Source organism: Megascapheus bottae, chromosome 17, assembly GCF_031878675.1.
Source record: "Megascapheus bottae isolate mThoBot1 chromosome 17, mThoBot2.hap1, whole genome shotgun sequence".
NCBI lineage: Eukaryota > Metazoa > Chordata > Mammalia > Rodentia > Geomyidae > Megascapheus > Megascapheus bottae.
In genome coordinates this window covers 33,839,826-33,865,130 of record NC_143525.1, presented here as the reverse complement: position 1 = coordinate 33,865,130, position 25,305 = coordinate 33,839,826, and the positions used below count along the sequence as shown (strand labels likewise).

At 47.2% G+C, this 25,305-nt stretch overlaps 1 protein-coding gene across 5 annotated transcripts in view; it reads right to left on the bottom strand.

The window, feature by feature from the left end:
* Positions 1-12,400: 12,400 nt before the first annotated feature.
* The window catches only part of Cdk12 (cyclin dependent kinase 12), a 111,218-nt gene continuing 98,313 nt past the window's right edge, over positions 12,401-25,305 (bottom strand). For 4 of the 5 annotated variants that reach the window (XR_016538346.1, XR_016538345.1, XR_016538349.1 and 1 more), the window contains 3 exons: positions 15,448-15,627; positions 15,266-15,343; positions 12,401-14,686 (listed from right to left, as the gene is read on the bottom strand). The gene's annotated coding sequence lies outside the window, so the exon portion shown is untranslated. Of the gene's footprint in view, positions 14,687-15,265; positions 15,344-15,442; positions 15,628-25,305 lie in introns of all 5 variants that reach the window. The other variant, XR_016538347.1, reaches the window with a different exon arrangement.

Sequence of the window (25,305 nt, the reverse complement as noted above, 5' to 3'; positions counted from 1 at the left end):
AATGCTGAGCTGAGAACTCAACTCAGGGCCCCAGAATCTTTCCATCTTCTTAGAACTCCACCCATAGGCACCTACTGAAGGAAGTTTGTAAGTTCCTTGTTTTTTGCAAGGGCCCATAAACCTGCTAACCATCCACTCACACACATATATCCTAAGGGAAATGTGTGGGATTCAAGTCTGTTTTTGCTTGCCTTCATGTGTGCATAGTACCTGCACTTTGCTCATCAATTCCTGCATAGAATTGCACATATACACAAATCCATACACCATTTTTCAGAAGATGGAAGATGCCCGAATCATCCTTTTGTAGCACATGGCATGATGACGCTGAGCTAGGCACCTCTCTCCTGGGATACTGGTCAGTGCTCTCAAGGGCTACTAGCTCCTATGATAGCTGTCCTCTCTCCAAGAAGTGAGTAGTCACCCCAGCACAGTATAGGGCCCTATTATGCAACCAGGGGTACCTTCCCTCTGCACTCTGGGCATGCCTGGGAGAATGCTACCTCTGTACTTCATTTGAGAAAGAATGAATGATGGAAAGGACAAAGGCATCATAATTGACTCCTCTCAAATGGAACACCAGGTGACTCACTCTTGAAATTCTAGCTACTAAGGAGGCTGAGATATGAGGATCCAAGTTCTAAACAAGCCCAGATAGACAAATTAGAGAGACTCCTATCTTCTAATTAATTACCAAAAATCAGGAATAGATATCTCAAGCAATAGAGCATCAGTATTGAGTGAAAAAACTAAGCATGAACCTGAGGCCCTGAGTTTAAGCCCTAGGACTATCACAAGAAAAAATAATCTAGGGGCTGAGAGTTTGGCCTAGTGGTAGAGGGCTTGCCTAGTATGCACCCGGGTTCGATTTCGCAGTACCACATACATAGAAAAAGCCAGAAGTGGTGCTGTGGCACAAGTGATAGAGCGCTAGCCTTGAGAAAGCCTAAGGACAGTGTTCAGACCCTGAGTTCAAGCCCCAGGACTAGCAAAAAAAAAAAATCCAAGCTGGACTATTTTGTTGTTAGACTTAAAACTCTCCAATAGTATCCTTAGCATATAAAAAAAATCAGTTATTGCCTAAGGCTGGGAGTTTCGGAGGGAAATGGAGGGTGATTGTTAGTTTTTAGTTTGCCTTCTGCCTCCTCTCCCAGTGTCACTTTCTTCCTTTCCTATTTCTTTTCCAAGCACCAGCCTTACTGAGGGTCATTAATTCCATTCTGCAAATACCTTTCCACTCTAAAGGCTGGCTGTTTTCTGGGACCAACTAGTGCTCTTTATTGTCTGGATCTCTCTCTCTCTCTCTCTCTCTCTCTCTCTCTCTCTCTCTCTCTCTCTCTCTCTCTCTCTCTCTCTCCCTCCCTCCCTCCCTCCCTCCCTCCCTCCCTCCCTCCCTCTCTCTCTCTCTCTCTCTCTCTCTCTCTCTCTCTCTCTCTCTCTCTCTCCCATATTCTTTGTTGTGGGTCATGAGGCTTGAACACTGGGCCTGGGCCTTGTCCCTGAGCTCTCCAGCTCAAGGCTACTGCCCTACCCCTTGAGCCTCAGCCTCACTTCCTGTTTTCTAGTGGTTAATTGGAAATAAGAGTCTCATGTTCTTTAGTGCCAGGCTGGCTTTGAATCACAATCTTCAGATCTAAGCCTCCTGAGTAGCTAGGATTATAGGTATGAGCCATCATGCTCAGCCTTCTTTCTTTTTTCTTTCTTTCTTTCTTTCTTTTTTTCTTTCTTTCTTTTCCTTCCTTCCATCCTTTCATGTTGTTTCTGAGGCTTGAACTCAGGATCTGAATGTTGTCCCTGAACTTTTGTGCTCAAGGCTAGTATTCTACTACTTCAACAACAGCTATATTTCTGGATTTTTTTTTTTGGTGGTTAATAGGAGATAAGAAACTCATAGTCTTTCCTGTCCAATATGTCATCAAACCCTGATCCTCAGGTCTCAGTCAACTGAATGGCTAGGATCACAGACTGACTGCTGATTCATTTTCATTCTCCAACCCTCAGTAGTTCACATCCCTGCTCATCAGAGCTTTTATTCCTTTATTCAAAAAGGATTCCCCTAGTCACTGAGTTCAGCATTGCTTGATTTCATTGACATAACTTCAGGAGCTGGGTGCTTTTCATTTGATTTTCTTGGCCTGCAGGCTCTCCTGAGGACAGGCACCATATTTGTTCCGTTCCCATTGTACTTTGTGAGCCAAGCACAGCGTAGGCACTTGTAACTGTGTGGAATGGTGGATTTGATTAATGTTTTCTTATCCTTGGGGAATGATGGGGAGAGGGGAGCGGTCCTATAGCCAGGGCTCCAACCTGCCTCCTAAGGGACTGGTCTCCCCTTTCTTCCTTTTCCCCCAGGAGACCTGACTGCCAGCAGCTTCCTAATTATATCTTAGTTGACTATAAATCTTTTTGTTAAATGTAATTGAACAATACACCTTTCGAATCATCACATTAACCTAGCATCCGTTGTGAAGTGGTAATTAAAGGCTTCCTAGAATCTCCCACTACTCTGAAGAGGAGTGGGGGAGATCATTTTTCTCTAACCCCAAATGTGTGTAGACACCAGTCTTTTTGTCCCCAGAGGAGCTAGCAGTCCTCCTTGAGGCTCTCCACTGAAAGCAGTGTCATTGTCCCCAGCCTAGCAGGCCCTTTGGGGGGAAGAATCTGCTATAGTCCTCCTCTCCATTCTCTCCTGTACTGTGGCTCAGAGAAGTCTTGGGTAGAAGGTCAGAAGAGAAGGGGACAGAAAGTAGCAAATGCTCTGCTTGCACATGGCATGAGTCATGTTTGTCCCCCTCCAGTCTATGTAGCTGTCTAAGCACAAGCTGAGAAAAACAGTCAAGTGAGGTTCTGCAATGTGGCAGGGTAGAATTTAATTGAAAATCCAAGGTGTCTGGGCATGGTTGCTCATGCCTGTAATCCTAGCTACTCACGAGGCTAAGATTTTAGGGTTCTGGTTCAAAGCCAGCCAGGGCTGGCTTTCTGAAACTACTCAGAAAAAGCCAGAAGTGGTACTTTAGCTCAAATAGTAGAATGCTAGACTTCAGAACAAAGAGGCTTAGAGACAGTGTCCAAGTCCTGAATTCAGGCCCAGGACCTGAAAAAAAATCTGGGTTTTAGAACCTGAGTTCTGAGGGCACTGATGAGATGCCCCGAGACCAGCTGCTCTACCTTTCTAGGACTCTAGTTCCTCAGGTCTTCTGCTTCCCAAATCCCTGAGTCATCCTTGACGACTCACACTTGATTCATCAATGAATCTTGTCTGTTTTATCTTTGAAACAAATCCAGAATCCATTCAAAAGGCACATAGCAACTTCTGAGCACATTCATCAACTTGTGTGACCATCAACCTATTCAATTTGGATACTTTTTATCAACCGCTGAAGAAACCTGTGCACAGAAATAGGTATTCTCCATTTCCCATCCCAACCCCTAGTCCTGGACTTTATCCAATTTCCCGAGCTCAAGGTTAGCACTCTACCACTTGAACCACAGCTCCACTTGTGGCTTTTTTGTTAAGTTAATTAGAGACAAGAGTCTCATGGGCTTTTCTGCCCAAGTTGGCTTTGAACCATGATCCTCAGATCTCAGCCTCCTTAGTAGCTAAGCATGAGCCATCAGGGCCCAGCCAGAAGGCTTTCTAAATACTAAGTCAGGTGTTGGTCCTCTTTAAAATTCGCAATCCTCAGATTGTCCCTTTTCACTCAGAATGAAATCTGAAAGGCCCTAAACAAGTTGACTCCAAGATTCTTCTTTGGCTTCATCTCTTTCAACCTTATCTTCTCTTTTCTCTTCCTTCTCAACAATCTGGGACAGCTACTGCTTCAGGGTCTGGTTGCTGTTCTAGCTAGAAAGCTTATCCCCAGATGTCAGATCCCTTTCAGGTCTTTAGTAAAACATTCTCTTCTCCAAAAGGTTTTTCTCTGGCTATCCCATCCCAAACTAAAACCATATACCTCCTCCCCCCCATTCCTCCTTGCTATTTTTATTTAACTGGAGATTGAACTCAAGGCTTTGGCTTTCTTAGTTAAGCACTTTACCAATGGATTAATACCTTTAGCCGCTCCCCCCTTTTCCCCCAGGTAAGGTCTTGTGGTTTAGCCTAGGCCAGCCTTGAATCATGATACTATCTTTACCTCCCAAGTACTGAAATTAAATTGTAAGCTGTCAAGCCAGGCTGCAGTTAGTTTTCTAAATCAGTATACACAATCACTTAACTATGTACTTTGCTATGAATTTATTATGTTCATAGTCTATCTCCCTCAGTTCCATACTCATTCACAAGCTCTCCTAGCACCTAGGACAGGACCAATGGCAAGGACCCGGGATCTCAGAAATGTCATCCAAGGCTGAGTGTGTAGCTCAGTGGTATGCATATCCTAGCTCATATATTCTAGCTCATGTTTAGTAGATTTGAGACCTGGTGTTTCATCTCCAGCACCAAGGAAAACAGTGGCATCCACTTTACAGGAACAGATGATAAGAACCTGTCTAAGGATCCAGCTTTTGGTTACCTAGTTTTCTTTATGATAGTTCCAGGGACTTAACTCAGAGCCTCTTGCTTGCTAGGCAGGCGACTTAAGCCATCTCTCCCTTTTCTTGTGCCTTCTCATGTCACAAGGGATGACAGGCACACACCACCACTGCATCCCAGCCATTGTGCTTCCCTGGCCTCTGTGATAACAAGTGTGCACACAGCCCAGGGCTGGGTTCAAATGGAGTCTGGTTAACTTTTTTTCTTCTTTGCCAGTTCTGGGCTTGAACTCAGGGCTTGCGTATTGTCCTTGGACACATTTTTGCTCAAGGCTAGCACCCTGCCACTTGAGCCACAGCGTCACTTAGTTTTTTTCTCAGTATGTGGTACTGAGGAATCAAACCCAGGGCTTCATGAACACTAGGTGAGCACTCTACCAATAGGCTATGCTCCCAGTCTTTTGTTATTGGTGGTGGTGGTTGTGGTACTTGAACTCTGGGCTTGAGTATTGCACCTGAGCTCTTCAGCTCAAGGCTACTGCCCTACCCCTTGAGCCACAGCTCCACTTCCAGTTTTCTGGTGGTTAATTGGAAATAGGAGTCTCAAAGACTTTAGTGTCCAGGCCGCTTTGAACCACACTCCTCAGATCCCAGCTTCTTGAGTAGCTAGAATTACAAGCATGAGCCATCACATGGACTTGGCTAACTTCTTTTTGCTAGAGCAGACCTTGAACTACAACCTTGATCTCTTGCCTTTCAAATGCCTAGGATTCTAGGCTTGAGCTACAATGCTAGCATCTCCTGTTTTCTCTTCATGTTCTCTTCTTTCTTGACTCCCTCCCCCCGCCCCTATGCAAGCTATTCACATTAGCTCCTGCAACTATAAACCTGTCATTCCTCCTTTCTTCCCTAATCAAACTCTAGTTTTCAGATTCAGCCCTGGAACTTGAAGTGGATGGTCTATGGCAGCTATTAGTAGGATCATCAATCCCAGCCGAGCCTTCCAGGAGAAATGGTGCTCACTGTTTACTTCAACTTGGACTTGGCCTTGTGTTCAGGGCTTTAGACCAGAGCTGTCTCAGAACTTTCTGCATTGATGAAAATGTTCTATTTCTGGTTTAGCCAATTTGGTATCTGCTAAGTCACATGAAGTTATTAAGCTTGTGAGATGCGTGTGACTGTGACTGATTAAAATAGCCATATGTGGACAGTAGCCTCCAATTGGGTAACAGTTTCAACATGTATTCCATCTGTACAACTGTCCTAGGGAGTAGGCATGATTAGCCCCATTTTATAGATGAAGAAAAGTGGTTAACTTTCTTTCTTTTCCTTTCTTTTTTCTTTCTTTCTTTCTTTCTTTCTTTCTTTCTTTCTTTCTTTCTTTCTTTCTTTCTTTCTTTCTTCTGGTACCAGGGTTTGAACTCAGGCCCTTGTGCTCTTGGCCTGCTTTTCCACTCATGGCTGGTTCAGTTCTCTATCACATGAGCCATACTTTCCATCCAACATCTGGCAAATTAACTGGAAACAAGGACTGGGAATGTGGCTTAGTGGTGGAGTGCTTGCCTAGCGTCCATGAAGCCCAGGTTCTATTCCTCAGTACCATATAAACAGAAAAAGCCAGAAGTGGCATTGTGGCTCAGGTAGCAGAGCATTAGCCTTCAGCAAAAGTTCAGAGACAGTGCCCATGGCTTGAGTCCAAGCCCCAGGACAGGCAAAAAACTCCTTTCTGCCCAGGTCATATTTGGCAACTCCCAGACTTTAAGAGTACAGGTGTGAGCCACTGCTACTCAGGCTTAGGTGTTGGTTTCTAGAAGGTCCTGAGAAGTTGTTTCAGGACTTTAGGGTGGGGCTTTTCCAGGTGAAGAGGGAAGGGAATGACATGCATTCACTGTATAAAATTCAACATGACTTCATTGAACCTCATCTAAAGATTGAGGATACACCACAAATCTTGTATATGGGCTCCTCCTGCTCTTTGCATAAAAAATTTTTTTTCTATATGTGAGAAAATTCCTCCCTTACATCTCTTCTTCCACCTTCCTCCAGTCCTGGTCTATCCTCCCTATTGTGGCTGCAATGATTCCTTGTAAACAAGTGTCTGGTCATGTTTTCCCTTTGCTCAAAATTTGCCCAGGGTTACCCATTTATTCACAGGAAAAACCAGTTTGTACAAAGGGCTATGAGAAAACTGGGGATACAGCACAGTGGTAAAGTGCTTGCCCTGGGCAATATCTGATATCCAGATCCACAGATGGAAGCAAGGAAAGGAGGAGAGGAATAAGGAAAGAGGGAGAGAAAGGGGGAATAAGGAGGAAAAAGGAAGGAGGGAGAGAGAAAGGAAAAAAATAAGAGAGGGAAGGAAGAAGAAATGAAGGAAGCAAAGAAGGGAGGGAGGGAGTAAGGGAAAAAAGAAGGGAGGAAGGGAAGGAGGGATGGAGGGATGGAGGGAGGAAGGAAGGAAAGAAGGAAGGAGGGAAGGCAGGCAGGCAGGCAGGCAGGCAGGCTGAGTTTATGTACCCTACAGTCTGCCTCCACTATCCCATCTGATCTTATGGCTCCTGCTCTCCCACTTGCTCCAATGCACTGGCCTCTTTGGACCCTTCATCTCTGGCTGCCTTACTGCCTATGCATGGCTGGAGTCCATGACTGTCCATGGCTGGAGAACCAGCTTCTTCACTTAGGTAGTTCAAATGTCACCCTTTTCAAACTGAAGCCTCATTGGGTGGCTCACACCTGTAATCCTAACGACTCTGGAGGCTGAGATCTGAGGATCATGGTTTGAAGCCAGCCCAGGCAGAAAAGTCCCTCTTATCTCCAATAAACCAAGTGGCACCGTGGCTCAAGTGGTACAGCACTAGCCTTGAGCACAAATAGGCTCAGGAACAGCTCCCAGGCCCTGAGTTCAAGTCCCACAACAGACAAAAAATAAACCAGAGCCTCCCCTGACATCCTCATTAAAATGGCATCTTCTTGCCCCACCTCCCAGTACAATCCCACTTCGGACACAGATACCATTTCCTAATGTCCTCCCCAGCTAGAATATACTCCTCGAGGGCCAGGATTTTCCAAGACTCTCTGTGCCTCAGAAGCCCTGGTCACAAAGCAGTACGTAGGGTACCAACAAGCCAGTCCTGAGCTAGGAATGTAGAGATGGTGGTGGTGGGGTATAGTGCTCTAGAAACTTCTGCTTTTGCAGAAATGAGGCTCAGCCTCTAACTGGAACCCCTTTGCTTCCAAAGCTCAAGTTCCTTTCCTCAAAGCCACTTCTTACCCAAGCACCTCCCCCAATTCTGTCCCTCAGGGTGACTTTGGGCTGACCCAGAAGTTGTCTTCCCAGTCATTTGATAGGATGCTGAGGAATTTCACTGAAACTCAGAACTCCTTCCTTCTTTTAGGCAAGATCCTGGGTCTGTTTTGCAGACTGGTGGTTCTGCTTGGTCTCTTTCTTCTCCTCTCTGCTGAGGATGCCCTGGAGCAAGGGGCCCTGGCCCATTTTCTCACCTCATCTCCTTATCCCCATTCCCAGAGCAGATGAAGATTCTTCATGGAGGAAAGCATGGGTGAAAGCTCTTCCCTTGGAGCCAGCAACTGAGGTTGTCATTCCTCCATCAGAAGGGAGTCAGTCTACTTCTCTGAGCCTCAGCTTCCTCACATACTAAATGAGGCTAACAATTCTTACCCTGCAGTTGGGAGCTGGATCACAGGAAGTTCTTCAGAGCAGTTTTCAGCTGAACCAGAAAATGGTTTCCTTCCTGGCTTCCCTACTCCAATCTCACCTCTACATCCTGCCAGAATTCTCTTTTCAAAACTTAACTCCTGGAAGTTCCTCAAAAGTTCCCCTATTGCCTACCAGGATATAGCAAATACAACTACAAGTTCAGGCATTGAGTCAGACCTGGGTTTGAAGCTTGGCTCTTGAAACAAGATATTTAACATCTTTGAGCCTCAGCTAAGTCATCAGAACAAAGGGATAACAGCACCTGCTTTATGTGGTTAGTACAATAAAGTAACAAGGCAATTGACACAAAACCTTTGGCACACTGGAGATGGTAGCTGGGTATAGTAATAGCTCCTGAGTATGGCATGGAACGAATCTGTAGGAATTAGACAACAGGAAGCACTTTCCAACTTTCAGAGCAGGATTGTCAGAATGAGGCACCTGGCCTGCCCATCTGACCATAAACTTGCTTCTGCTCGACAGGAATAGACTAGCAGTGCTTCAACCATGTATTACTTACATGGGCTCCATGCTGAGACTTCTGTACCTTTGATGAGCTGTTCCTGTTACCTAGAATGCTCTTTCACTCCTTACCCACCTGGCAAACTCCTAACTCATCAGCTAAGACCTAATTCAGACCTCTTGAATTCCACCATACATTGGTTAAACCATAGACCTTAGAATTGGCTTGCTTGAATTGGAAACCCAATTCTTCCATCTCCAGCTGGGTAATCTCAACAGTTACTTCACCTGGGCCTTAGTTTCCTAGTCTGAAGAAAGTGTATAACCACAAGACAATAGTGGCCTACACCTGTAATCCTTAACTACTCAGGAGGCTAAGATCTGAGGATTGCAGGGGGTTTTTTGGGGGGGAGGGCGTGAGGTTTAGACTATGGGCCTGGGCACTGTCCCTGAGCTCTTCGGCTCAAGGCTACTGCCCTAACTCTTTGGTTAACTGGAGATAGGAGTCTCACAGACTTTAGTGCCTAGGCTGCCTTTGAACCTCGATCCTCAGATCTCAGCTTCCTGAATAGCTAGGATTACAGGAGTGAGCCACCGCACAGGGTTCCGGTATTGCAGTGTCATGGTAGGAAAGACAAGAAAGTCCTAAGTGACTCATCTCTAATTAAGCACCAAAAGGATGCTAGCCTTGAGCAGAAAAGCTCAGGGATTACCTGAGCCCCGAGTTCAAGTCCCAGGAGAGGCACTTGTGTACACGTGCATGTGCACACATTCTCTCTCTTACACACACACAATGATAGCACTTACCTGATAAGGTTGTTAGGAGTAAATGAGTTAATATGTGTAATTTGTTCCCATATTGGACCCACTGCAAATAGTGGGGTAGGGAAAACTGACACGATTTCAGCTTCCTTAGACTTTCAAGGTGGGGCTCCATTTGCACATCTGTCTCTCCTAGCAAGGCTGAGAGTTCTGAGGACTGGAACTGATTCAGTCCCTGTAGTTCAAGGCTGGCACAGAATGAACACTGGGACTCTTTGTCAGGAGAGTTATGAAAGCTCTCAAGAATTTTTTAAGGTGCTAGGATCCGTGGTGAGTTCTAATGTATACCATCTTATAGAGTCCTTGTGATAATCTTAGGAGCTGGATCCCAATGTTCTTCCCATTTTACAGATAAGAAAACTGAGGCTCAGAGTGACATGGCTGAGGCCCTTCATAAGCATCAAGTAGCAGAGCCCATGTTCACCCTTGGGCCTGACTCCAGTGAACTCCAATGAGCCTCAGTTTCCTCATACAAAAATGGAGGATAGTGGATCTCCCCCCTTTCTCTTGTTTACTGTGTATAAATGTAAGACAATAAATAAGAGGGTCCATATCTCCCTTATGAACTGAAAAATGAATGCTTTAGGATCAAAACAACTTTTCTGCGGGTGAAATTGAGTAGCTAAGACCAAAATGGCCCAATGCCCCAGTTTACCTCTCTCCCTGGGGTTTGTCTGGAGCCTGGGGCCAATTCTGCAACCTTTCCCTTTCCTGGGCCCACTGCCAGCCCCTCCACCCCTTTCCTCCACCATCCCTACTGAAAGACAATGGTGGGCAGGCCCAGCCTTTGTGTGGAGGGTCAAGCCAGTTAATCTTGGGCTGGAATGGGGAGGGGCCAGTAGGGGATGGGGAAGGGAGTGGGGGCACAGACAACCAGGGCTAGGAAGTCTGAGGATGGAGGATGTTGTAGGCAGGGGGCCTGAGAAGTAAAAGCTTGAAACAGGCTTTGGGGAGCATTTCCTCCGAATGTAGATTTGAGCTTCTATTAAACTTGCCAAAAATTTGTGTTAGCTAATGGATTCTTAATTCTGTCTAAAATGAGAGAGGGAAAATTATGCCATTCATCTTGTATTGGTTTGAAATTACATCTGACACCTAATCGATCATACTGTGGAACATTAACTCTTTGGAAGAGACCCAACTTTTTCTCTCTCTCCCTTGCTTTCCAGGGCTCTGGAGCCGCCCCCCACCCGATTCCTTCTTTTGTATTTCATTAACTAAGCAAAGCTCTAGCTGTCTCTAGTGGGTTGAGGGGTGGAGGCTGGGGGGAAGGGTCCCCTAAACAAGGGAGATAATCAGGTCTCCCAATCCTTTGCCCATAAACACAGCCCCCACTTCCAACCTTCAACTGACCTCCTCTCTCCTTCTGCTTTTCCTATGTATCCTGCGTCACAAAAACACACAACTGAAGGCCTTGGGGTATGGGATGACCTCAGAGCCACCTTGGGGGCACCAGGGAGAGGCGGGGAGCCAGGCAAAGCTGGGCTAGCACCTGGGGCTGGGGCAGGAGCTGTGGAGGGGGGGATCACCTGCCACTGACTTGCCTGGCAGATGGGTGAGGAGGAGGAGGGCAAATGACAATAGATTTGCCTCTGGGGATCCTGATAAGCTCAGCCTGAAAACCCCAACTCCAGTCCTGCTCTTCCAGGAGGACTTTCTGGCAGCAAGAAGAACCTACTGGAAGCCGCTGGGCCTGGGCTGGGATCCTGGCTTTCCTCCTGACAAGCTGTGTGACCTTGGGCAAGTTATATAATGCTTGAGTCTCAGTTTCCTTCTCTGTCAGAACAGAATAACACATGAGACAGTCTGAAGGACTGAATACATAATCCAGGTAAAACTGGGACAGAGCCCATCACCTGGCACTCCAAAGGTGCCAGATAAAGGTGACAAGTGAGAATCCAGATTCCTGGTCCCTTCCCATTTCTGCTGCTTCCCTGTTCCTTATACCATTTTGCCCCCTCACCCCTAACTCCTTGGTCTCTGCCCCAGGGCAGATCAAGGGCTAAGAAGCTAGGAGGTGAGTGCCAGCCAATGCTTTCTCCAAAGAGGGCACCTGAAGGAGGCCTAGACAACCAGCGTCTCTGCAGGATTCTTGGCCCTCTTCCTGGAGTTCCTCTGCCTCCTCAAACATTTCTCCTGAATGAAGAACTGTCTGAGCACCCCCTACTCTGCTCCGAAGGTAAAGGGGTCTTTTGAGGATCCCTCTTGGTGAGATCAGAAGGAGGGGTTACTTCACTTGGACATCTGACCTGTGCCTGTGGATTCCAAAGGACTTTGGTCCTCAGTTTGGGCATAACTATGGGGAAGGAGTGGACTGGTTTCATCTCTTAAGAACAAGGGGGGTGGGAAAAGGGAGATGGAAGGGGGGACAGAGATATCACTTCTACTCCTATTTCCGAGGAGGTACTATGGCTTCCCCCTTAGCTTGGCTCCTGGCCATGGGTGATAACTGAAGGAATGTGGCATGTAGCTAGACTCTGGTGCAGAACAGCAAGGGGGAGCTAATGCTTTTCTTCATGGAAATTCCCATAGCCCAGCACCTCTTCAGTGTAGACTTCACTCTCAAAACGCACTCAGAAATAACCACATAAATAAATGTACAGATGAAGGACCCAAGCTGTTTTAACAAAATGACCAAGGTCCCAAGTGTAGAAAAGTGTGGCCTAGTATGAAGTATGAAGGAGTCTCAAACGAGGGACTAAGCCTAGCAGGTAAATACCTCATTTTGCAAAGAAGGAATCAAGGACTCAGAAAGGGACATATAATATAACAGGCTAAGGTGAAGGTGAAGAGGAATAGCTATGAACCTGGGCATCTGATTCACCAGCAGAGCCTGGAAGGGGAAGAAGTTTTGTGCAACAGTGAGGAGAGCTACTTCTCCTAAGGACACAGAAGAGCAGAGCAGGGCAAGAAAGTTTTTGGTTTTTTTTTTTTAACTCCCTCTCTCCTGCAACACACATACAAACACACAACAGCAGGAAATTTATTTCCAAATGTCCCTTTCTCTGGGGAGCTCACTGTTTCCCAGGAGACGCCCTGTGGAGATGCCCCTTCCTGCCAGCCTTCCTGGCAGCCACTAGGCGGCCCTGGCTTCCTCTTCTGCTTGGAGAAGCTGCAGTGAGGGTCCCACGTGGTTTGTATTAGTAGGAAATGGAGCTGAGGGCTGCAGGCATCGAAGATGAGGCTTCAGCCAGGGTTAGGTGGGCAGCCAGGCCAGTGGGGAGACGGAGGCAGCTGCACATCGAGGTAGGACCACAGTGATCAAGGGTCCAGGGCAGCCTGTACTAACCTGAAATCTGATTACTAGAGGAAAAAACATATTTTCAAACTGCATTTTTTGTTTTCTTTCTCCTTGAATATAAAACTAATAAATGATTATTGTAAAAGCAGGTAATGCCAACAAAATGGAATGAACAAAAGCCCCAGACTCAAATTTTAGGATCTGTTCCCTCCTCCCCTACTTTTCTCCCATAGGAAAATAATTTTGTTTGAAAAGTACAAGAGTCAGGAGGATGTGGAAGGCAACATGAAATTATGTTCTAGAACCTGAGAGGGTCTCTTGCAGCAAACACTCGTGTTCTGGAGAGACTGATGTGTGCATCTGCTATTGGCCCTTCAGCAGATCAGTAGTTTCAAAGTGGAGCGCTTTCTACACCACCTGCATCCATTCACAACACTCTCACTTTCCAGGTGGATCCTGATCCTTGGTGGAGTCACCTCATAAATACAGACCGGAAGAACAAATGAACTGAGAGGGAGACACCAAGTTGTAAGTGACCTTAACTCCAGGTCTAGAGAAAATGGCCTCAAATTCGCCACCAACTTCTCCATTCTCAGGGATGAGGGGAATGAAATGTTGGAGTTACTCAGACAGGGCCAAACCCAAGTAGGAAATTCCCAGGCCTGGCTCTAACACAGGACCGAGCCAAGGGACTAGGGGGAGACTGTTGGGGTTCGACAGCAGAGGCCCTTGGAAGGAGTGGTAGGGCAGGATGTGAACTTAGCAGTTTTGCCCATCTACTCTGACAAGGAGGCAGCTTTGATTGGATGTCCGCAGATCATCATTCAGTTAAGAAGGGATTTAAACATATGGAGGAGACTCACCTCCCTCAAGACATCCACCCAATACAATACAGGGATGGAGACCCAGCCCTTCAGCTCCCTTTCTTCTTGCCAGGGAACTTGGGTAGGATCTTGCTACCAACATGTTTACATATTATTCCACTTAATCATGGACAAACGGGAGGTCTTCACCACACTGTACACAAGAACAAGGCTAACAATGGTAAGGTGACTTGGCTGGATCACAAAGGAAGGAAGACACTGCAACCTCAGGCCCCTAGAGGCTTTCCACCAAGGTCTTGGTCCCTGGGCTCCCTCTGAGCTAGATCCATGCTGGATGTCCTGCGTTGTTTAAGGAGATCTCATCTCCTTCTCTCCTGAGAAGTACACATCGCAGGTCCTGGGGCGGGGGAGGGGGGATGCGAGCCATGCCCCTCAGCCTCGGCCCGGGCCCTGGGCTCCAGACTCCTTGGAGTTGTGACCTTTCCGTTTTGTCAGTACTTGCTCTTCTCTCGACGTTCTTAGTCCATCCCCGTGTCCCTTTGTCTACCCCAACCTGGCCATCTCCAGGAAAAGGCTCCAAACCTCTGCAGCGGGGCCGGCCTCTGGAGCCAAGGCACTGCTCCTCCTCGTAGCCCTTCCTTCCCGCCCAGCCCGGCCGGCCGCCGCCGCCGCAGGAGCCGAGGGCCCGCAGCCCTGGCGGCGGCGGGCAAGGCCGGGGGAAAGGGCCCGCAGATGCCGCCTCCACCACCCCCCTTTCTTGGCCGGGGCCCCCACGGTGTCGGGGAGCAGGAGGAATCAATCAGGATAATGAAGCCGCAGCCTGCCACGCACCGCGGGGGCACTGAGGAGTGGGGGCCGGTGCCAAGTCCGCCAGACGGTTCGGAGGAGCCGAGCCCGGCGCGGCCCGGCGGCGGCCGCCTCGGCGGCGGCGGAAACCCGGAGCCCGCCCGCGAAGGCCGGACGCCGCTCCGCGCAGGCCCCTGGCAACGGCGCCTTGGCAACGGGACGCCCGGGAGAACTCTTAAAGCTGCAGTGCGTCCTTGCTCCGCCGCCGCTCCCTTGGCTCGTCCTTCGGGGAGGGCCGGTGGTGGTGGGTGTCAGAATTGGGGGTCTGACTCATACCCTGCATGCCCAGGCACGGGCTAGACGCTGGGGAGGGGAACGCGGCGATTAAAAAATGAACAAAATCCTGCCAAGACAAGTTCACAGTCTAGCGCACAAGGCAGACCAGACTGAGGTGAGCAGGAGCCCGCGTTATTCAGAATGGAGGGGCTTTGGCTGGAGGGCTGGGGGCTGTCATAAAATATGCCTACAGCACTAGTCTTACTCCAAGCTCTAAGTTGGGTGTCTCTTCTTTTTCTCCCCCTGCCCCCCCCCCCCCGCGTTCTTCCCCTCATACCCATACGAGAAGGGCACTCTCATGGCTACCATTATCAACACCCCCCCCCCCCGCCCCCGCCTGCTTTTTTTTTTTTTTTGCCAGTCCTGGGGCTTGAACTCAGGGCCTGAGCACTGTCCTTGGGACACTTTTTGCTCAAGGCTAGAGCTCTACCACCTGAGCCACAGCACCACTTCTGGCTTTTTCTGTGTATGTGGTATGGAGGAATCAAACCCAGGAGAGGAGCACTCTACCACTAGGCTATGCTCCTGGCCCTCTATCCCATTTTAAAGATGAAGAATTAGAGGCCTGGAGTGTTGAAGGGACTTGGGACAAAAATCTGGACTTACTTTTTGGAGACTCCAGGACTAGGTCATAGGACTTCTGATTCCTGCCAGCTTTCATTATTCATGTCTAGAAAGTTAGACCTAAATGAGGATATGCAATAGGAATTGTTAACAGGTATGGAAGGAGAAAGGGTAGCTGAAGGAAGAGACGGTGACTTCTCTCTTCTACTGTCCACTAACCTCACCTTGTCTGTCCCTGTCTTCATGAGCAGGACTGGCTGTGGGCAGAGGGCTCAATGAGGTGACCTCCAGATGTCCCTCTGGTTCTGTGATTTGATAGCTCCTGTCTGAAGTCCAGGCACAGTGCCATCATTCTGGGCAGCAGTAGTTGGCAGGGGGCTGCAAGCTGGGGTGATTCCAGGCTCCTGCAAAAAAAAGGGGGGTCAGGGTTGGTGGGAGAGGATTAAAGGAGTGGTTAGACTGCTTGGCAAAAGAAAGCTTGAGTACATATTACTAGAAAAGCCTGGCCTCAGGTCCCCATTTCTGGTGCACCTATCTTTCTCTTTTTTGCATGTCCATTCAGGCAAAAATATCTGGGCCAGGGTCTAGGTTAGGCTCAGAAGTTCTTGGTGAAACAAAAGGCATACTGATTCTGGAACCAAACTCATTTGGTTTCTAGTTCTATCATTTACTAGCTATGAGACCTTTGGTAGGTAATTTAATCTCAGTTTTCTTGGCTTTAGAATACAGACATTAATATCTACTTTTCAGGGTTATTCTGAGATTTAAGTGAGAAAATGTCTATACAATGCTTGGTACATGGAAATACTTAATAACTGATAAACATTTAAATGTCCTTGCCTATTTGGGTAGTCTGATTATATTCCTAAAGATTTATTCTCAGAACCTGTGAATGTTACCTTAGCTAGAAAGACGTTTTGTAGATATAATTAAGAATATTGAGCTGAAGAGATTATTCTGGATCATGTGGGTGGGCTCTAAATGCCACCACAGGTGTCCTGAAAAGAGAGGAATGTCTGTAATCTCAGCCTAATAGGAAGGCTGTGGCCAGAGGATTTCAAGTGTGGGGCCAATCTGGGCAACGTAGTGAGACTATCTCAAAATTAAAACAAAAATCAAAAAACAAAAAACACCTAAGGAATTGGGGATATATCCCAGTGTCAGAGTGTTTGTCTAGTGTGTGGACAGCCCCAAGTTCAATCCCAATTAGGGATTGAATGGGGGGGAGGTGTGGGAGGGGGAGAGAGGAGAGAGGTTACATACCTAAAGAAGATTAGAAAATGATATGAAAAGGAAAGCAGAAAATTGGAGTGACTAGCCCATAGCAAAGGGAAGACAGTAACTACTAGGAAAGAATGGATTCTCTTGTACAGCCTTTATAAAGAGTCTGTTCTTGCTGATGCTTTGATATTTGTCCAAGAGAAATGAATGCTGAACCACTGACCTTCAGAAATGTGAGACAATAAACTTCTGTTGCTTTAAGCCACAAACACTGAGGTAACTTATTATAGTAGCTTAAAAAAAAAAACCTAATATACGAACCAGGCACAGTGGCTCACGCCTGTAATTCTAGCTACTCAGGAGGCTGAGACCTGAGGATCGAGGTTCAGAGTCAGCCCAGGCACTAAAGAAAGTGAGACTCTTATCTCCAATTAATCACTAGAAAATGTGAAGTGGGGCTGTAGCGCAAGGGCTAGGATGGTAGCCTTGAGCTGAAGAGCTCAGGGACAGTGCCCAGCCCAGAGTTCAAGCCCCATGACCCCTTCCCCCCCCAAAAAAAACCCCAAACTAATATACCCTTTTTTTTTTTTGCCAGTCTTGGGCCTTGAACTTAGGGCCTAGGCACTGTCGTTGGGCTTTCTCAAGGCTAGAGCTCTATCACTTGAGCCACAGCACCATTTCTGGCTTTTTTCTATGTATGTGGTACCAAGGAATTGAACTCAGGTCTTCATGTGTGCTAGGCAAGCACTCTACCACTAGGCTAAACTCCTGGTCCAAAAACCTAATATAGGGGCTGGGAGTTTGGCCTAGTGGTTAAAGTGCTTGCCTAGCATGCATGAAGACCCGGGTTTGATTCCTAGGTACCGCATATAGAAAAAAGCCGGAAGTGGTGCTGAGGCTCAAGTGGTAGAGCTCTAGCCTTGAGAAAGTCCAAGGACAGTGCTCAGGCCCTGAGCTCAAGCCCAGGACTGGCAAAAACAAACAAACAAACAAACAAAAAACCTAATATACTTTTGCTCACAATTCACTCTTGAACAAAATCCAAGAATTCATCTTCTAATGGGAAAAGAGAAACTGCACCAAAGCACTTAGGAGTGAGGCACCTTGCCACAACAGGGGAGTGGAATAGTAAGACTGTTGGTATCAGAGCATAGTCAGATGAAGAGTTAAAGCACGAGAAGGGCATTGTGGGCAGAGGAAACTGTGAAGTGAAGGCATGAGATGGAGAGAGAAAGAGAGCACTGCCTTCAAGAAATTGCTTGGGGCGGCGGGGGGGGGGGGGCGGCGAGCAGGAACATGGCCTAGTGGTAGAGTGCTTGCCTAGCATGCATGAAGCCCTGGGTTCGATTCCTGGTACCACATTCATAGAAAAAGCCAGAAGTGGCGCTATGGCTTAAGTGGTAGAGTACTAGCCTTGAGCAGAATGTGTCCAATGACAGTGCCCAGCCCCTGAGTTCAAACTCCAGGACTGGCAAAAAACAAAAACAAAAAAAGAAATTGCTTGTGGGACTGGGAGTTTGGCCAAGTGGTACAGTGCTTGTCTAGCATGCACAAAGACCCAGGTTCAATTCCTCAGTACCACATACATAGAAAAATCTGGAAGTGTTGCTGTGGCTCAAGTGGTAGAGTGCTAGCCTTGAGGAAAGCCCAAGAACAGTGTTTAGTCTCTGAGTTCAAGCCCCAGGACTGGCAAAAAAAAAAAAATGCTTGTGCTTAGGATGGCATGTGTCTGCGTAGGGCTACAGGGTGGTATGACAGAACTGAGGTGAGTAGCAGGGATAAGAGAGCAAAGGCCTTGGCTTCCATTCTAGGATAGAATCAACCCCTCTACCCTATGCTGGCACCATGTCCCAGAACAGAGTACCCTGTACTGTTAGCGTTGGAAAGAAACCTTAGACACCATCCAGAATAGGGAAACTGAGGCTCAAATGAAGGAAAGTGAGACCATCTAAGGATAAGCTAGAAGCACAGACCTCTCTGCTGAGTCTGATTGTCCCATCCTCTGGGGATGTCAGAGATGCTGCCTAGAGGTCCCTTGGTAATCTGCTTATAAAAATCACAGGCCTAGGGGCTGGGAGTTTGGCCTAGTGGTAGAGTGCTTGCCTAGCATGCACGAAGACCCAGGTTCGATTCCTCGGTACCACATACATAGAAAAAAAAAAAGCCAGAAATGGTGCTGAAGCTCAAATGGTAGAGCTCTGGTCTTGAGAAAGCCCAAGGACAGTGCTCAGGCCCTGCACTCAAGCCCAGGACTGGCAAAAAAAAAAAAAAAAAAAAAAAAAAAAAAAAAAATCACAGGCCTAGTGGTCTCTAAACAAAGAAGGTATTATTTGAATATTATTTGCATATTGCTAATTAAATGAGAGGCAGGTTCGTTCAGTCATTCTTTCTAGCTTGAACTCAGGGCTGGGCACTGTCCTTGAGCTTCTTTTCTTTTGCTCAAGGCTAGCACTCTACCACCTGCGCCACAGTGCTGCTTCCAGCTTTTTCTGTTTATATGGTACTGAGGAACCGAACCCAGGGTTTCATGCATGCTAGGTAAGCATTCTACCACTAACCTACATTCCTAGCCTAGCCCTTCATATTGTATCTTTTTTTTTTTTTTTGCCAGTCCTGGGCTTGAGCTCAGGGCCTGAGCACTGTCCTTGGACTTTCTCAAGGCCAGAGCTCTACCACTGGAGCCTCAGCACCTCTTCTGGCTTTTTTCTATGTATATGGTACCGAGAAGTTGAACCTGGGTCTTCGTGTATGCTAGGCAAGCACTCAACCACTAGGCCAAACTCCCGGCCCTTCATATTGTATCTTAAATAAAGCAGTTCATCCATGGGGCTGGAGGTTTGGCTCAGGTGGTAGAGCACCAGTCAGAGAAAGGAAGCATCAGATACTAAGTTTGAGTCCTGGTCTCAGGGGGAAAAAAAAAGGTAGTTTTCCTCATGTATTTTATGACCTCAATATCTTCCTCCAGAATTTCGTCCCACACCTCAAGTTCCTTTCCTTAGCTAGCTCTAGCTCAAACCATATTATATTGTTTGGGTGAAGAATGCTGGAGCAGCTTACAAAGGAGAGACAAATCATGCCCTTTTCAGCTCAAAAGTTCTCTCTAGAAATGGGGAATGGTTCTGTCTCCATGTAGCCCAGGAGCCATCTGAATGGGGCTATGGGAGTGGAGGAGGAGGGGTTCCTTGGGGATCTGGTGGGCAGGTGCCAGCTGCATGCCCCAGGCCCTGCCCCAAGCCTCTTGGCTGGCAGCCACGCTAGCTCCTGGAAAAGCTATCTTCTTTGAGGGAGGAGGAATCTTAGGGAAGATCTGGGAGCATCTCTTGGTGTGGCAACCTAGGGTTAGGTTGAGGTCACCATGTGAGTTTCTCTGGACCTCCCAATAAGAACAGCATACCTAGATTCTTGAAGCTGCTACCATTCCAAAAAAGTGTGTGGGCATTCAATAAATGCCTTTTGATAATGAGAGGGACATTTAGAGAGAGGATAACAGAGGTGCAAATTCTGCCTTTCTCACTTTCCATTAGCTTCCTCTTCCCTTTGAGACCTAAGCATGCCCATGCCTAGCACACACCCCAGGTGAGATGTCTGAGCCTGTCAACTGTTGGTCAGAGAAGGCACCACACTGTGGCCAAGACAGGTGCACGGGATAACCTCAGGTGCCCCTGCCCCCATCCCGGCAGAAAAACTGCAGGGTTCCATCACCACAGCTGACTAAAGGTAGCTGCCAGGAGCTGGGAATTTAAGATCCATGGAAAAGCCTGGGCCATAGTTCATACTAATAATTTGCTAAAGCCAGTGTTTTCTGCATTGAGATAGTGAACTAAATGTGGGAAGAAAGAGGACTGTCCTGGGTATGAATAATTCCTGTGTATAGCTCATACATATGACTTATATGGACACACAAGCATCCTACACAGCTGTACACAGACCTGCAAGTGTTCAAGTGTTTGGTGTGTATGAATGATGAGTGTCTTTACAGAATTCCACCTTTCCTTCTCTGCAGAGTAAGCCTCTTCTTGTTTTTGTAAACCAGGAAGCGAGGAACGAACTGTTTCACCACTCATAGCTCTGCTTCCATGTCTTTCATTTGGCTTGGTCCTGAGTGGAGGACCCCAGTTGCTTACTAATCTAGATGACCCCAACTTTTACCAGTTCGTGTCCAGGTAACTCCTTCTGGTAGTGCGTTTCATGCCATTGCTTTACCTAGTGTCCAAATCAAAGAGAGCGGTGGGAGGAACTTGTGGTGAGACTGTGGGTGTGGGAGGAGGAAGGGTAGATCAGATACTGTTAGATTTTTGCCTGGGTCCCCTCGGAGCACTGCTGCTCATTTAAAATTCCGATTTAAAGCCGAGCGGCTCTTTAAATTTCCACATTAGCATGCTGCCCTGATGCCAGGCCAAGATGTTGGGATGGATTTGGCAGGAACGCCTCCAACAGCAGCAAGCAGCAGCATTTGCCAGCAATAAAACAACGCATGAATAAAAGAAGGCCGCTTGGCAACGGCAGCAGCCCAGGTAGCTGGGTAAGCCCAGGAGGGGCTCTCATGTGAAGGGACTCAGAGGCATGAAGGCCTGTGAGGCGTGTGAGTATAGACCTCTGTGGTTCTCTAGGCCCCTACCCACAATCTGTGCCTGCAGTGGAATTTGAGGTGAGGGCCTAGGCAAGATCAAGGTTTCTCCCTTGTGCCTGTCTCCCTCCCTTCCCCCAGGGCTATCTTCTTGGAGGGGACAGATGTCACCTTTGATGAGGACACAAGGACTTGGCCTGAAGCCTGAGGATGTCCTGTTTTATTAGGGGCTCAGAGAACAAGTGGGGTCAGAAAGAGCAACATTGCCCAGAATGACTTCCAGATCCATGTACCTGTACATGCTGAAGGGGACTTTGAAGAGATGGGGACTGGGTAGGCCACTTTGTGGGAACTGATAGATCCTCAGGACTAGGATCCTAGCAACATCTGTGTGCTTAGATGTTAGGAATGGGGAGTGGCCAGGGAGAACTGATTTACCAGGCCCGGCTTAATCTTAACCCCCCCATGGACTTGGTGGTATTATTTGAGGTCAGATGGCAAGGCTGATCAAAGGAATCTAGTAAGGTCCTGGACTGGAAGCTGGAGACTGGGTACCTTCTAGAAGTCATTTTGTACATGTTGTTTCCCAGACCTGGAGAGAGCAGCCCCAAAGGACTTGCTGTTTCAGAAGCTCAATCTTCAGATCCCTATGTATTTCAGGAACAAGCAACCTGTCCTGCTTCTGGTAAATGTCTATCAATTAAATCACCTACATCCCCAAATCCCAGGGAAAGAGAGGAAATACAGGGGTAGACAAGCAGACAGCTTCTGAAGTCTCAGCAAAGGCAGAAAAGAGGGATTTTCTTCATAGTACCCTCCCTTCTCTGATGGAACTCTCCTCTTTCATGTGATTTCAGGACTCTACATTCAGAAAAATTATTAGAACTTTGAATTCCCTCAGTCCTTGGAGAGCAGACATGTAAGGCTAGGCTCTGGAAGATCAGGACCCAACATCTTAGAACTAGAACTGGTCTGTCCTGATGTTTTGTTTTATTTTTTTGGTGCCAGACCTAGGAGCTTTTTGCTCAAGGCTAGCACTCTACCATTTGAGCCACAGTTCCACTTCCAACTTAAAAAAATTTTTTTGGTAGTTAGAAATAAGCCCAGGATGGCTTCCAGCCATGATCCTCAGATCTCAGCCTCCTGAGTAGCTATTATTACAGGCATGAGCCACCAATGCCCAGCTCTGATATTTTTTCCTAGAATGAATGAGATGGTCTAACTTCCTAGGCATCCTGTTTCATGTATCCTGTCCATACATTTTGGTGAGGGAGTAATGAAGAAGCTGAGTTTAGGCTACACATGTCCCTTATTCATTTATTTAATAAATATTTGCCAAACAACTATTTTATGCTAGGCACTGTGCTGGGCACTGGTTGTATACTGAACTGTCTGTGGTGAATACAGACAAAAGGGGTCACTACCCTCTTGGAACTTTCCATCCAAACAAAGACTGTTATTCAAATGGCTGCACAAGCAAGTGTGAAATTACTAGGGGCTGGGAGCCTGGCCTAGTGGTAGAGTGCTTGCCTAGCATGCATGAAGCCCTGGGGTCAATTCCTCGGTACTGCATACACAGAAAAATCCAGGAGTGGTGCTGTGGCTCAAGTGGTAGAGCACTAACCTTGAGAAAGCCCAAAGGCAGTACATAGGCCCTGAGTTCAAGCCCCAAGATTAGCAAAAAAAGAAAAGTGTGAAATTACTATATTAGGAGTTGGAAAAGAAGATATATAGTGCCAGGAAATTGCATAAATGATGAACTTTAGTCTGAGGAGTAGAGGGAGCTTACAAAAAAGAAAAGGAGCAGTCTGAGGGCAGAACAACTGGCAGAGTCATCCCAGAATCAGAAGGGGAAGTGGTCAGCTGGCCATACTACTGAGGGCTCCTGAGACTCTATGCCCTGACTCCTTCCCTGATAGTTGTGACTACAGGTATGGAAAGTCCCTGGCATTGTGCCCGGCTCACAGTTGGTGCTCTGTAATGTTGGTTCCTTTTCTCTTCCCCAAGCTGAGCCTCCCTCCAGAGACCCCAGATTTCTGGAACAAAGGCATTGTACAGGCTTAGCTTCCTCTGTCAACTCAGGCTCCCAAACTCCACCCATCCAGTCCTTAGTGAAAGGCCCCTGCCTTTTCATATCACTTAGAGCCTAAGTATTCCCTACCTTACTTCATCCTTTGCACTAGCCTTCTACAAGGAGGGGATGGGGTCTGGGTCTCAGGGAAAGATACTATTCTGGCTCTGTTTCTAAAACTGGGCCTGAGAAAAGAGTTGGAATCCTCAGTGGCTCCCAGGGATGCCTGGGGTGAATCTGAGTGTCTTCGGGGGGGAGAGGGAGTAGTAGAGAGAAGGGGGAGGAGGGGGCTGTGCCTACCCACCCAAGGCGGCGTAGAGCCCAGAGCCTTTTCCATCACAGACACCCCATCTGTCTCCTACAGAAGGCATGGGTTGGAAGAGGTTTGGGGAAGGGGGGTATAGTGGGTGAAATTGTACGTCTGTGAGCTAGCATGATGGCAGTGAAGGTGCTGGCCAGGGAAAGGGGTAGAGATTCAGTAGGGAGGTGTAAGCCTGGCTGGTGTCTTTGCTGCTGGTGGCTATTAGTCTGGGGTTCAAATTGGAGGTAGGGAGGAAAGATAGGGGTATTATCATATGACTCTCCCAATTGCTTAATTTTTTAATCTGGATTTCTAACTCCCAGCTCCACAGACCAGAGGGCAGAGTCATAATCCAGCTGCCTAGAGCTGTGCTGAATTCATGACACCTCTTTTTCCCCAGCAATCAGATCTTGTTTAGACATTAAAATAATATTGGTAGGACTGACGTTGGCTCAAGCAGTAGAGTACCTACCTAGCAAGCACACAGCCAACTTCAAACTCCAGCACCACAAAAACAATGATAATAACTAGTATTTGAATAAAACTTGACAGTTTCTCAAAGTGTATTTTTTTCATGTTACTTTAATTGATCTTGTTGGAGTCCAATAAGGTAAATATTAGTGCTCTATGGAAGTGTATAAATCTGGTAACAAGAAATTTAAAAGACTATGTAGATAGGGGCTGGGAGTTTTGCCTAGTGGTTGAGTGCTTGCCTAGCATGCACGAAGACTCAGGTTCGATTCCTCGGTACCACATACATAGAAAAAAGCGAGAAGTGGTGCTGAGGCTCAAGTGGTAGAGTTCTAGCCTTGAGAAAGTCTAAGGACAGTGTTCAGGCCCTGAGCTCAAACCCAGGACTGGCAAAATAAATTAAAAAAAAAAAAAAGACTATGTAGATAATATCCCAGAACACAGGAGAGTCAGAAGAGAGAAACTTACCTCTAACTCTCTAAGTCCTTCCTTACTCTTTGGACAAGTTCTGGTGGTATAACCTTTACAAATGACAATGTACAGTTCCCACTCCCAGAACAGTTGGTGGTTTCTACTGGAGAAAAGAATTCCTTTCTGGTGATCAAAAACCTTTGGGAGATACTTAGGCCTTGAGGGAACTTTTTTTTTTTTTTTTTGGTCAGTCCTGGGCTTGAGCTCAGTGCCTGAGCACTGTCCTTGGACTTTTTAAGGCTAGAGCTCTACCACTTGAGCCTCAGCACCACTTCTGGCTTTTTTCTGTGTATGTGGTACTGAGGTATTGAACCTGGGTCTTCTTGCATGCTAGGCAAGCACTTTAACCACTAGGCCAAACTTTCCTCAGCCCAACTTTTTTTTTTTTTTTTTTTTGCCAGTCCTGGGCCTTGAACTTGGGGCCTGACCTCTGTCCTTGGGCTTTCTCAAGGCTAGAGCTTTACCACTTGAGCTACAGCACCACTTCCAGCTTTTTTCTATGTATGTGGTAACCAGGAATTGAACCCTGGTTCTTTGTGCATGCTAGGCAAGCACTCTACCACTAGAGTAGAATGGCCAAACTCCCACCCCTCTCTCCCTGGGGAAGGGAGGGAACTTTCTTTAGCATTGCTCCCTCCCCGCTACACAGTAACACCATACCAATGTTCAGATATGGAAAAAGAGCTTTGATAAGACTCTCACACTCAAGGGTTAGGATGGTAGCCTTGAGCTGAAGAGCTCAGGGACAAGGCTCAGGCCCAGAGTTCAAGCCCCACAACCGAGACACACACAGACACAAACAGAAATGTGAGAAGAACTAGGAATGGAAATGGTCTGAAAGCAGTAGCAGGAAAGAATGTGGAGAGTGGAAAGTGCAACTGAGTACCCTCCAGGTCTAACCCTAGGAATGGACATCTCCTACCCACATTCCACGCTCTATGCTTAAGGAAATATGGTCCCAACACTTCCCTGGATCCCCT